We start from the raw sequence: 12,870 nt of genomic DNA on the forward strand, positions 1-12,870 counted from the left end.
AATGCAAAAGTGGGTTGAGCTCAAGTACAACTGTGCAACTTTAAGCTAAGGGAAAGATCTGGCTTTTCCCATAAGAATCCATCCTCCCAAGGGTGCCAACCAACTAAATTATATTGGGGACAGTTCCTTCCACTTTGTCTTCATACTGTTAACAAGGTGACAAAAAGGAGGCCCACACCCTATGGGGTGGTGGGGGAAAGGTATGCTCATCAATTAACCTATCAAGGAGAAGATCAGAAGATCATAAACTAAGAACTTAAAGGTCATCCCTCCTCATTTTATAGAGGAGGAATGAGGCTCAGAGAGATTAAGTTACTTGTCCAGGCTTACACAACTAGTCAGTGTCTGACTAATAGGTGTCAAAACATTTCTGAGGCAAGATTTGAAACAGGTCTTCCTGATTCCAAATCCAGTACTGTAACCCCTGACCAACCTCTCCCCCTGTTCTTACACAAACAAAATGAAGTCATTTTGTGTCAGGGTGAATAATCAAGAAAATCTAAGTCTCTATCAAGGGTGTAATCTAGGGGGACTGAGAAGGAAGGAAGCAAAGAAGGACCCAAGGACAGAAGGGGAGAGCACAGATATGTGGTAGAAACAGCAGTGGAACCTCCACAACCTTTTGCCACAGTGGCCTATCCATTGAAACAGCAAGTCTTGAACCAACTATTTGTACCTTAAAAGGATTTTCTTTTTTATTTAATTTTTAAAATATTTTTCCATGTTTAAGCACATGATTTATCACTTGTTTATTTGGTTATATGCTTTAGCATTTGGACCCTATAAGATTATTCACTTACAAAAATGAACAGCACAGAAATGTTTTGATAACACATGTATAACCCAGAAAAAATAAAGATTAAAAAAAAGATATTGCAGGAAAGGTAATAGAAAGAAAAAAACATATTTTTCCATGTTTACATGATACATTTTCTTTCTCTCCCCTCTTCCCTCCCTGTTCCCGGAGCCAATAAGCAATTCCACTGGGTTATATAAATGTTATCACTTGATACCTATTTCCCTATTATTCATTTTTGCAAACCAAAACCCTAAATCATGTATCCAGATAAACAAATGATAAGTCATATGTTTTTCTTCTGTGTTTCTGCTCCCACAGTTCTTTCTCTGGATGTGGATAGCGTTATTTCTCATAAGTCCCTCAGGGTTGTCCTGGGTCATTGCATTGCTGATAGTAGGGAAGTCTATTACATTCAATCATTCCACAATGTTTCACTTTCTGTGTACAATGTTCTCTGGTTCTTCTCATTTCACTCTGCATCAGTCTTAGAAGGATTTCCTAATGATCAAAGGCCCCTATTAGCATTTCCTATTCTAAATCATTACTGAAGGTAAGGCACATCTTCCTTCTTAATCCCTACAATTGGATGCTGCTGGGCTATTCCCAATAAACCTTGGCTCTTAAGTTTGTTACCATGAAGAGAAGACATTTTAGGCATGTTTGAAACAGACCACAGGAAAGTTCTCTTCCTACCAGACATTACCTAGCACAGGCTGCAAATGATGGCTGCTAAATACTATCTTTTTTTTGTTTGTTTGTTTTGTTTTGTTTTAATAAACCCTTACCTTCTGTCTTAGAGTCAATACTGTGTATTGGTTCCAAGGCAGAAGAGCAGTAAGGGCTAGGCAATGGGGGTTAAGTGACTTGCCCAGGGTCACACAGCTGGGAAGTGTCTGGGGCCAGATTTGAACCTAGGACCTCCCATCTCTAGGTCTGACTCTCAATCCACTGAGCCACCCAATACTATAAATAAATGCTTGTTCTTTGATTGATTGATGTCTTTTTATCTCTTATTCAAGTATCTATTGTCCCAATCAGATAAAATAACTGTTTTTTGTTATTTCAAATAAAAATTAAACATGGCATTAATTCTATACTTCAAGGATCTGGGATTTTATTGGTTTAAGCACTTTCTCACCAATGTAAACCATACTGCACCATGACTTAGTAGATGGCTTTTTGAGTTATCAGAGCTCTAAGTTTTATTGGCTATGCCCTCAAATTTCATTACAGGATGGCAACCTAGCAATGAACTTCTTGGAGGTTAGGTCATGGACAATGGACATATACTCCATCTATGGGCCAGTGTTTAGAATATTTACAGTACAGTAGGACTCACCTTCAACAACTTGGGGTCACCTTCACACCAAAATGAGACATCAATGTAGGATTTTAAGTGGAGAATAAATTAAAAGCATTATCCCACAGCAGTAACTTTTGATTGATAACCATTTCCCTCAGATCTCACAAAACACTTACTTTTTTTGTTAAATCACTAATGCATTTATCACATAATATGGTGTCTTATATGTATTTGTATGTAGCAAGCCCCCATGTGTAGTAAGGTCTCATATGTTTTGAGAGCTGTCTTCTGACATGTGGCATGGCTGGAAAGGAGACAGAATAGGTGTCTTCTACCTTCACCCTTCTTCAAGGGATATTTTAAGTCATTCCAAGAAAGAAGGCGGGGATAGGGGCCAGAGGCCCTCTGAGAGAGATGTATCAAATTAGAATTCTATTTCTTTGCTCCTTTAAAATTATTAACCTAGAAGACATGAGTAGATTCAAGCTAACTTCTGGTTGCTAATTCAGTAGGGCATGAGGCAGATTGGGGAGGACCAAGGCTTGACTCCCTTACCACCAGTTCCACAAAGAAAATGCATATAGCAATTAGCCAAGAGATTAACCATTTATCTCCACCAGTTACAAAATAGAAATGAGAGAAGGTATACATAGAAGAATATATAGCAGATAATACAGTCGGTGTAAAGGAATTCTCCCATTGAAAGTGAGATAACTCAGCTCAACCAAGAAAGAGAAAGTCCTGGATGTCACCAAAAGGAAAATCTCCTGCCATAGTCAAGTGGGGATAAGAACATGAAGGAGACCACCAGCTCCTCTCATGTCAGCTTCTTCTGAGTCTTTTTCTCCCTTCAACTTAAAGTAAGGCTGGCATCTCCCATCCTCCCTCTTGAAGCTGGAAGCCAGAAGCTATTGCAGAGTCTAAAGATATTCTTGAATTTGAAGAAGACTGGAAGAAGACTCAAGTAATCTTCCCTCTTGCTCTGGCCAACTCCACCACAACCCACACACAGGAAAAAGGCATTGCTGTCCACCAATGAGGAGAGAGTCCTGTACCAATGGGCTTTGTGATTGGGGTTACATGTATGTTAAGACTAAACTGGAAGTTTCACTGTCAAGGACTATGTCTTCATTTAAATTTTGTATCTTCTCCAGCCCTAGCACAAGGGCACAGAGTAGTTATTTAATAAATGTTTGCTGAATAAATGAATAAATGATTGCTCACAGAGCCCACACCCTAGTTCAGGCATTCATCGCCTCTTGCCTGGACTACTGCAATAACCTATTTCCCAAGTGGTCATCCTGCCTCAAGTCTCTCCCCATGCTAATCCAGCCTCCACACAGCATCCTAAGTGAATTTTCTAAATACCAGGACTGACCATGTTACCCTCCTACTCAATAAACTCCACTCACTGGCTCTCTGTTACACCTAGGATCAAATATAAACTCCTCTGTTTAGAATGTAGAGTCCTTCACACCCTGACCTGTTCCTACCTTTTCAGCTCTCTTATATATTACTCCCCTCCACATATTTTGCAGTCGAGACATACTGGTCTACTTACTGTTTCTCACAGAAGACACTCCATCTCCCATCTCTGTGGGTTTGCTCTGACAATGCCCCCATATCTGGAATATTCTCCCCTCTCACCCCCTCACCACTACTTCTTGGAGCCCTATGATTCCTTTAAGACTTAGCTCAGGGAACATCTAGGTTGAGTGGGTTGAGACCCAGGACTCCAGATGAGAGGTCCTTGGTTCAAATTTGACCTCAGATGCTTCTTAGCTGTGTGACCTTGGGCAAGTCACTTAACCCCCATTGCCTAGCCCTTACCATTCTTCTGCCTTGGAATCAATGCACACTATTGATTCTAAGATGGAAGGTTAAAAACAAGACAGCTCATGCTATTTATTGCAGACCTTTTTAAGTCCCTTTTCCATTTTATGGTGTCTGAATTAATTTTGTATATAACTCATCTATATGTACCTATTTAAATGTAAATGTAATTTTTCTTATTAGAATATAAACTCTTTATTATTACATGTAATTGGGAAAATAAAAAATCTCCAAATTTAAAAAAGAATGTAAGCTCCTTGAGAGAAGGGACTGTTTTTGCTTTTGGTTTTGTGTCCTGTATAGTACCTGGCACATAATAAACTTCTTAATTGATTGAGTGATCTAATATATATACCTATTCTTTAAGAAAAGAAAGTTATTACTGTATCTTTGAGACAAGTAATAAACTTTAAGTGGTAGAGTATTGAATTTTGAGTCAGAGGACATGGCCTATAGTTCTGGTTCCATTGTATACTAACCAGGAAATCCTGGTCACTTCTCCTGTCTGAAGCCTTACTTTCCCCATATTTAAAGTAGGAAGAATAATATTTTCACTGCCTACTTCATAGGGCTATTGTGAAGGTTAAGTGAAAAAAGTATATAAAACACCAATACACTGTTGGTGGAGCTGTGAACTATTCCATCTATTCTGGATACCAATTTGGAATATGTGAGAAATTTGAGTAAACTATTCATGTACTTTTTTCATTTTTTTATTATCATGCAATTTCATATCAGTCATTGTTGCAAGAGCAAACTCGTACAAAACCAAAACCCCAAAGTAAAACCATAAATTCACTGATGTGAAAGATGACTCCAACAGTTCTTTCTCTGGAGGTTGATAGCATTCCCAGCTATGTCTTTCAGGTTTGTCCCTGATCATTGCATTGTTGAGAGTAGTCAAGTTTTCACAGATGATCATTGTCCAATATTGTTGTTATTATGTACAATGATCTCCGATCTGCTTATTTCACTCTGCATCAGTTCCCGCAGATCTTTCCAACTTTTTCTATCCATGCACTTTTGACTCCGAAATCCCACTACCAGCTATTTAAAATTAAGATACTTCTAGCAGCACTTTTTGTAGTAAAAAAAGAACCAGAAACAAAGTGGGTATTTATCAATTAAGGAATGGCTGGACAAATTATGGTGTAATATGAAATTATACCATTATTTTCTACAATATTCAAAATAGTGAAAAATCATTACACCATGAGAAATTATGAAAGAAATTATGAACTCAGGCAAACCTGGGAAGACTTGTATGATCTGATGCAGAGTGAAGTAAGCAGAAAAATGCAAATTATTTGCATAACTACAAAATTAGAAAGCAAAATCACTTTTAAAGACTTTAGAATTCTGATTAATGAAATAAATGACCAACTACTGCAGAGGATTGCGATGAAACATGTTCACCACTACCCAACAGAAAGGTAGAAAATTCAAAGGCCAGACTGAGTTATACATTTTTGGACACAGGCAATGTGTGAATTTATTTTAGCTGAGTGTGATTATTTGTTACAAGGAAGGGCTTTTTTTTTTAATTTGGGGCAGGATTTGGGAGAGGGGAACTAGGGATAGGCATGCCCCAAAAATAAGAAAATAAAAGAAGGCCATTGTAGCTTTTTTTTTTTAATGTACAGAAGAGAGAAGGTTTTCTTAGCCATAGCCATGGAAGAAAATTCAGAGCAGGGAAGGGATGTTCATCCAGGACAAAGCACTGATTCAGTTGAGAACAGCTTCCTGGTGTGGTTTAAGCTGCTGGTCTGTGGTCATAAGCCAGAGGGAAGAACACCAGCCCCTCATGTCCTGGCTATTTTGAACTCAGGAGACTAGGAAGCTATGTCAATGGCCTGGGTCTTAGGCTCCTGAGCCAATTAAATCTTGAAAGTAGTTCCAATAGCTTTTAAAGAAAAACTAACCTGACTTACAAAAGGGTAGAGGGACTTAGGAGGTGGCTCTCACATGACTCACTCCTTGTTTGTAAGGTCTTAAATGTCTTCTAGAGGAATTCAACTGATTAAATGACTTCAGGGTTGTCAGTGGACAACAATGACCTTGGGAAGCAAGAAGTCTGACATCGGTAGTAGTGAAGAAGGAAAAGTTAAAACAGAAAGACCACAAGAACAAAATAAGGTAACAGATCTCTGAAGGAGTAACCATGAAGAGAAGAATGAAGATTCGAGAACCCAGATTTCACCCCCTTCTTCAACTGGACTAAATCCTGAATCTAAGGGTTTAGATCCCTCCTAAGGGATGATGTCAAATCTTTGAAGTTCACAGCTGGTATCCTGAAGGAAGGAATTGACCATGAACAGTAGCAGCACCTGCAATATCAAGGCTGTTGCAAAGATGGTGACACTTCAAAGACCCAATCATGATGGGTCAGGGTCATCTGTTTGGAAAGTAGCTATAAAATTATAGCAGCCAATTTTTCTGTGCTTCACCTTCCCTGGCCCACTAGACAGGATCTCTCTTCACCTGAAAAATGAATTCAAATCTTGCCTCAGGCACTTGCTAGTTCTCTGACCCTGAGGAAGTCGCTTGCCCCTCTGTCTGTCTCAGTTTCCTCAACTGTAAAATGGAGATAATAAAGTCAATCTACTTCCCATTTGTGAAGATCAAATGAGATACCTGGAAAATAGTAAGTGCTATATAATTGTTAGCTATTATTTTTAAATGAGATAATATTTGTAAATCACCTAGCTTGGTGCCTGGCACATAATCAGTGCATAATGAATGCTTGGTTTTCCTTGTTCCCCATGGCTGAGGATACCAAATCATGCCCCAGTGGAGCAAGGCATTTCCTCCATGGGACTCTGGGGGACTGCTTCTCTTCTTTGGGGAATGAATGAATACTTTTACTTCCCCTTTGTTACTATAAAGTAAGTCATCTCCCAAAAGGGACAATCTATAGTCTTCCAAGCTGTCTCTCAGGGAAGAGTGTCCCATCGAGCAGCATTGTGGAGGGACCAATTTAGATGACACTAAGTAAGGGCTACACTGGGCCTGCCCTTATCATTGTCACCAGTGCCCACTCCACTGGGCTTTGTACCTCTGACTAAATGAAAAACCTAGATAACAGATGATGAAAAAAATATTTCCTTCCCCCCAGCAGAAAGGTGGAGGATGACTAGGGCAGAATGTTATATACATTGTCAGACTCAGTCACTAGCAGACATGCATGCTTAATCGCTTCTTTTTGACACAAAAGAGGACTCATTCGAGAGGCAAGATGGGAAATGATTGTAATATAAAGACAAAGGACATCAATAAATCTTTTAAAAAATAATGAATGTGAAAGTGTTTTATGTAAATGAATGCACTATACAGACGTCAAGTGCTATTACTAATTTAGGCTTCCTAATTGAAATATTGGATTTAATGAATAAAAATATGAATGTTTCACGCTTTCACCTTTCCTTTCCTGACACATTTCTCATTCATGAAAGTGACTGCTTTTCAAGTGGAAAGGGGGCATAGAATGATGTAACAGATTTTGTATTCAACAACTTGGAAATTCTGATTAAATGATAGCTGGCATCTTTTGCTTCCATTCCTTTCCAAAGGATGCTTATTGCTATTCCTAAAGGCACCTGGGGGGGAGGGGAACCATCTAAAATCTGAGTACAAATCAGATAGGTACTAGATTCACCCTCTCATCTCACTAAGCATCTTGCACTCCTGTGGGTACCACCACATAGCAATGAGACAATACCTCCCCCCACATTCTCCTAGGCATCCTGGTAGACTTTGAGTCAGAATCCAATACTCGCTCTATGACCACCAGTGGACCACTTAATCTCTTGGGCAGTTATTTAAAACTGTAAACTACAAATGAGTTCTGGCTCTGATCTGTATTAGTGGAGGCAGTTTTCATTCAGGGAGTTCCTTCAGAAGATGTTAAAGAATAACATACACACATGAATACATGCATATACCACCACCAATTAAAATAGAGATAATATTTGTGATACCTGCCTCCTAGGGTGTTTATTTGTAAACCTTCCAGGCCTCTAGAAATGTAAGCTGTTATTATTCTGCTATTATCATTATTATGAAAACTCGTCCAGTCCCAGAGGTAGAAAATGTATGCTTCCTGCTTTTTAAATTTTAAAACTTTTACTGATATTCACTTTTTTACATCGATGTCATTTCCTATTGCCAGCCTCCCAAACCCCTGCATAGAGCCATCCCATGTAACAAAGAAATACAGTTAAGCAAAACAACTCAATGCATTGGCCATGTCTGAGAATGTAAGCCTCTCTGCTGGAGCCCACTCAAATTTTCTGTGTGAGCATTGATACCTCAGAAATCAGCAAGTGCTACAAATCAGGGCTTGAATTACTGTTTTGTTGTTTGTCTAGATTTAAGAAAGTAATGGAGAAAAGGTTAATAATGCAGCATAACTTTAAAGTGTTAAATAAGAGAGCTGTCTTTTCAGAGAGCCTGTTATTAAGCATTTACCGGCATACCCTACTGACTCATTCCATATCTAAAATCCACCACCTCTCTGCTGAGAAGAGGGAGGCAGGCATACGTCTCTCCTCTCCATCAGTTCTCTGAGGTCATGATTAGTCACTGCATTGATCAGAGCTCGGATAGACGTCTTCCGATGTTGTTTTCTATTACGTTAGTGCCCTCCCCAGATCTCTTACGCAGTTTGCCTGGAGCGGGTACCACTGCACAGAGAATTGCCCAGTTGTCCTAGGAGCTGGGAAAAATCGTCCTTGCACACCCACCCTTTTTCTGTGCGTAGACATGAGCTCTGGGAGTGGTACTAAAAAGGCAAAATCACCATAGCAACATGTTTCCTGCCCTTTCTCTGCCCTCCTTCTTCCTTAACCCAATTCCTCCCTAGCCAGGAGCAGAGCATCCCCCTACAGAATTGCCATGGCCAGGTGCACATCTTACTTCACAGGGTCATTGTGAGGAAGGTAATTTGCAAATCTTAAAATGCTATAGAAATGGGAATTGTCTTGACCAGTGTTGCGGGACTTGGGGATCACGTCTTTGCTTAGAAAAATGCAATAGTGTTCACCAGTGTTCCATTCAACTACAGCTTTCGCCTTTTACAAAGTGCTCCTAATAAGATTCAATTAGCTTGATGCTGGCAGGTGTATTTGCACCTGTTGGGCAGATTAAAGTTGAGGAGCAGAGCCCATGGTGGAGGAGGAGGAGGAGGAGGAGAGGAGGAGAGGAAAGAGCCCTGGATTTTAGAGGCAGAAGATTTAGGCTCAGATCTCTACTTGGCTACTTACTTGTAACCTTGGTTTACAGAATGGTATAAAAAGAAACAAAGAAACAAAAACAGCAGCAGATCTGGAATTTAGAAGACGTGAGTTCAAATCCCATCTCTGCTGCTTATTATTCATGTAATCTTGGGCAAGTCACATAACTTCCCTGGGCCTTTGGTTCCATCTGTAAAAAAAGGGGGGGGTTAGAATAAATGGCCTCAGGTTCCTTCTAACTCCAAATCTCTGGTCCTATTCTCTGGAGATTCAGTTTCCTCATCTGTAAAAGGAAGGAATTAAAATTTTAGGTGACTCCCTTTGGTATCATTTTGCCCAAAATTCAATAATCCTAGTTTGATATGCCAGGTAATCAAGAAGTATTTATTTAATGGCTATTATGTGCTAGACACAGTGGTGGTCATTGAGAATATAGAAACAAAAGTGGAAACATTCTCGACCTCAAGGAACTTGAAAGCCTAACCTGAAGAAGGACCTATTGTCAAGGATCTATGACTTTGACAGTTTAGAGAACTTCTCTTATAGAAACATCCTCCATCAATATGAAGAGCATTTCAAGGATTTGTCCCATAAGATCAAGGGAGTTACTTGAAGCAATTCAGGTGGATAACTTGCCCAGGTCATATAGTTAATTATGTCAAACAGGAAGAGAATTTGAACCTGGATCTTACTATCCCACCTGTCCCTCTATTTACTTGGCCAGGTGATCTCAATATGGAGGAGTCCTTTATTTTGACTGCCTGATATGGAGGAGCACACCTGAGAAGAGTCAGTCTTCTTGTCACCTGGCCTAGCCTCATCCAAGTTTCAAGCACTATCTTTATAGTGTAGACAAATTCCCAGGTTAGTCAGAGACCAATTTCTTTCCTCTGAGATGGTTTCCATCTATTAAAAAAATTATCTATCTATCTATCTATACCTACATAGGTAGATAGATAGGTAGATAGGTAGATAAATAGATAGATAGATAGATAGATAGATAGATAGATAGATAGATAGATAGATAGATAGATAGATAGATAGATAGATAGATAACGTTAACTCCTTCTACCTAGCCCAGGTCAGTTCTTCTCCCTTTCCTCCTCCTCTCACAGCTCTAGATGTTGGCAGATGTGACCCCAGGCATTTATACATGTATCCTCTCCATGTTTAATATCCACTCCATGCTCTATGAGCAATACACATCAAAGGATGGCCCCCTTTCCCTCTTGTGCCAAACCTCTACTAAATTGTATCCAAGAGCCTCGAAGGAGATAAGGGAGATCATGGGTATGGAATATTTTATGCACTGTCAAATATCTTTGCTGTGCTGATAGGTTTTGGTGAACTATTTTTTTCATTTTTTAAATCCTTATTACAAAGGAAGAATGGGGGGGGGACAGGAAAGAGCAAGGATATATTCAGAAATGAAGGTGATGTAAAAACAAAACAAAACAAAAATTCCCCCAAAGTAATTTTTAAAAAGGGAAGGTTAGGGGGCAGCTGGGTAGCTCAGTGGATTGAGAGCTAGCCCTAGAGACGGGAGGTCCTAGGTTCAAATCTGGCCTCAGACACTTCCCAGCTGTGTGACCCTGGGCAAGTCACTTGACCCCCATTGCCTAGCCCTTACCACTCTTCTGCCTTGGAGCCAATACACAGTATTGTATATAGGGGTTATAAAAAAAAAAGGGAAGGTTACCCATTATCTGTGGATTCTATTTGCCTTCTCTGTTGCTAATTTTATTTCAAGATTCAACTCAGCCTGAAGGCTTGCCTGACACCCTGAAGCTGTTGGTGCTCTCTCTTTCTCTTCAAGTATTCCTATAGCATTTTGACTGATTGCTCTTTCACCCCTATCTTAATATAAGATGCATTTCTGTGCATGTGCTGGTCTCCCCCCCAGTAGAATGTAAACTCCTTGAGGACATGATTTTTCCATTTCTCCCCCATGTATCCCTAGCACCTAGTATAGTACTTTGCATAAGGTAGATATGTAATATGTGTAGTGAACTGATTTGGATTAAATCAAATTGAGAAGACTTGAGGACCGAGAATTTGGAAATCTTGGGTAAATCTCCAGGCTCCTCTAATTGTTAGCCATGTGATTGCTGAATAAGTCATTTAACTTCTCTGAGACTCAGTTTCTTCAGGTTGTAAGGATGGTGTTTTTTCAACCATAAACTCATAGGAAATGAACTATTTTTCTCTATATATTTCTTCATATACAAAATGTTGGAGTTGGGCTAAGTAATTTCTCTAAAATCCTTCCTAGTTCTAATCTTCAATGATCTAGCAATGTTTTTAATGTATAGTATAACTGAACAAATGCCACTTGATCCAGGAAAAAAAAAGATAGATAAGGTATATATTAAGCTCTTACTATGTGCCAACCCTGAGGATACAAATACAGGCAAATAAGATAGTCCCTGCTCTCACGGGTTTACATTCTTTTCTTAAAAATAAAATTGTATTTCCCCCTCCATTATGTGTAAAAACAATTTTTAGCATTCATTAAAAAATTTTTGAGTTCCAAATTCTCTTCTTCCTGCCTACCCTTACTCCTCCCTAAGATAGTAAGCATTTTGGTATGATTTTACACATGTGCAATCATGGAAAAGTCTTTTTGTGGAAAAGATCTCAAACCAAAAAGAGAAGAAAAAGTAAAAATATAGTACAATTTGGTCAGCATCCAGACTCTACTAGTTCTTTCTCTGAAGGGAGATAACATTTTTCATCATGAATCTCTGAATCTTAGATCACTATATTGCTGAGAATAACTAGGTCATTGACAGTTGTTACTGTCAATGTTACTGTATACAGTGGTGTTCTAGTTCGACTTACTTCACTTTGCATCAGTTCATTTAAGTCCTTCCAGATTTTTCTAAAAGTAACCTGCTCATCATTTCTTATAGCATAATAGTGTTTCATCACAATCATATACCACAACTTGTTCAGCCATCCCCCAATTGATGGGCAACCCTTTAATTTTCAATTCTTTGCTCCCACAAAAAGAACTACAATCAACATTTTAATACAAATAGATCCCCCCCCCTTTAAAAAATCTCTTTGGGATACAGACCTAGTAATTGTATTGCTGGATCAAGATATGCACAGTTTTAGAGCCTTTGGGGCATAGTTCTAAATTGCTTTCCAGAATGGTTGAATCTAATAGTGCATTTGTGTCTCAACTTTCTCACATCAAGGGGCTTACATTCTAATGAGAAAAGACAACACACAAAGCTAGAACCAGAAGGGGAAAGGCAGTACAGGCAAGGTCTAGCAAGTAGGCAGGGAAGCGATGTAGAGGCCAGATTTCAGACAAGAAAAACTGAATGTTTACTTATCAAGGCCAGGGGATGGAAAGGGCAGAGTCCAGGGTTTTGGTGGAGGGGAGATAAGGATAATAGCTAGAGTGCAGACAGTACAGTAAGGCTCTTGCACACAGGGTCTCTACAGTGACAACCAACATTGGTATGAGCAAAGGATCCTGGCAAGTAGACAATATAGAGTCAAGTGCTTTCCAATTCCTTTTTGAGCCTTACCCAGATCCGTAACTGGGTGAGGTGGCCAGGATGTTGTCCCTGGATGTTAACATTCTATGTCAGGCTTCCTCAGTAGTCCTTTATTCTACTGTTCTTGTATTTATTTCATGGTACTCTGTCAGCCCTTTTGCCTCATATTATCACCCCTGAGGGATCCTTTCC

Source organism: Monodelphis domestica, chromosome 1 (assembly GCF_027887165.1).
Source record: "Monodelphis domestica isolate mMonDom1 chromosome 1, mMonDom1.pri, whole genome shotgun sequence".
In the NCBI taxonomy this organism is placed as follows: domain Eukaryota; kingdom Metazoa; phylum Chordata; class Mammalia; order Didelphimorphia; family Didelphidae; genus Monodelphis; species Monodelphis domestica.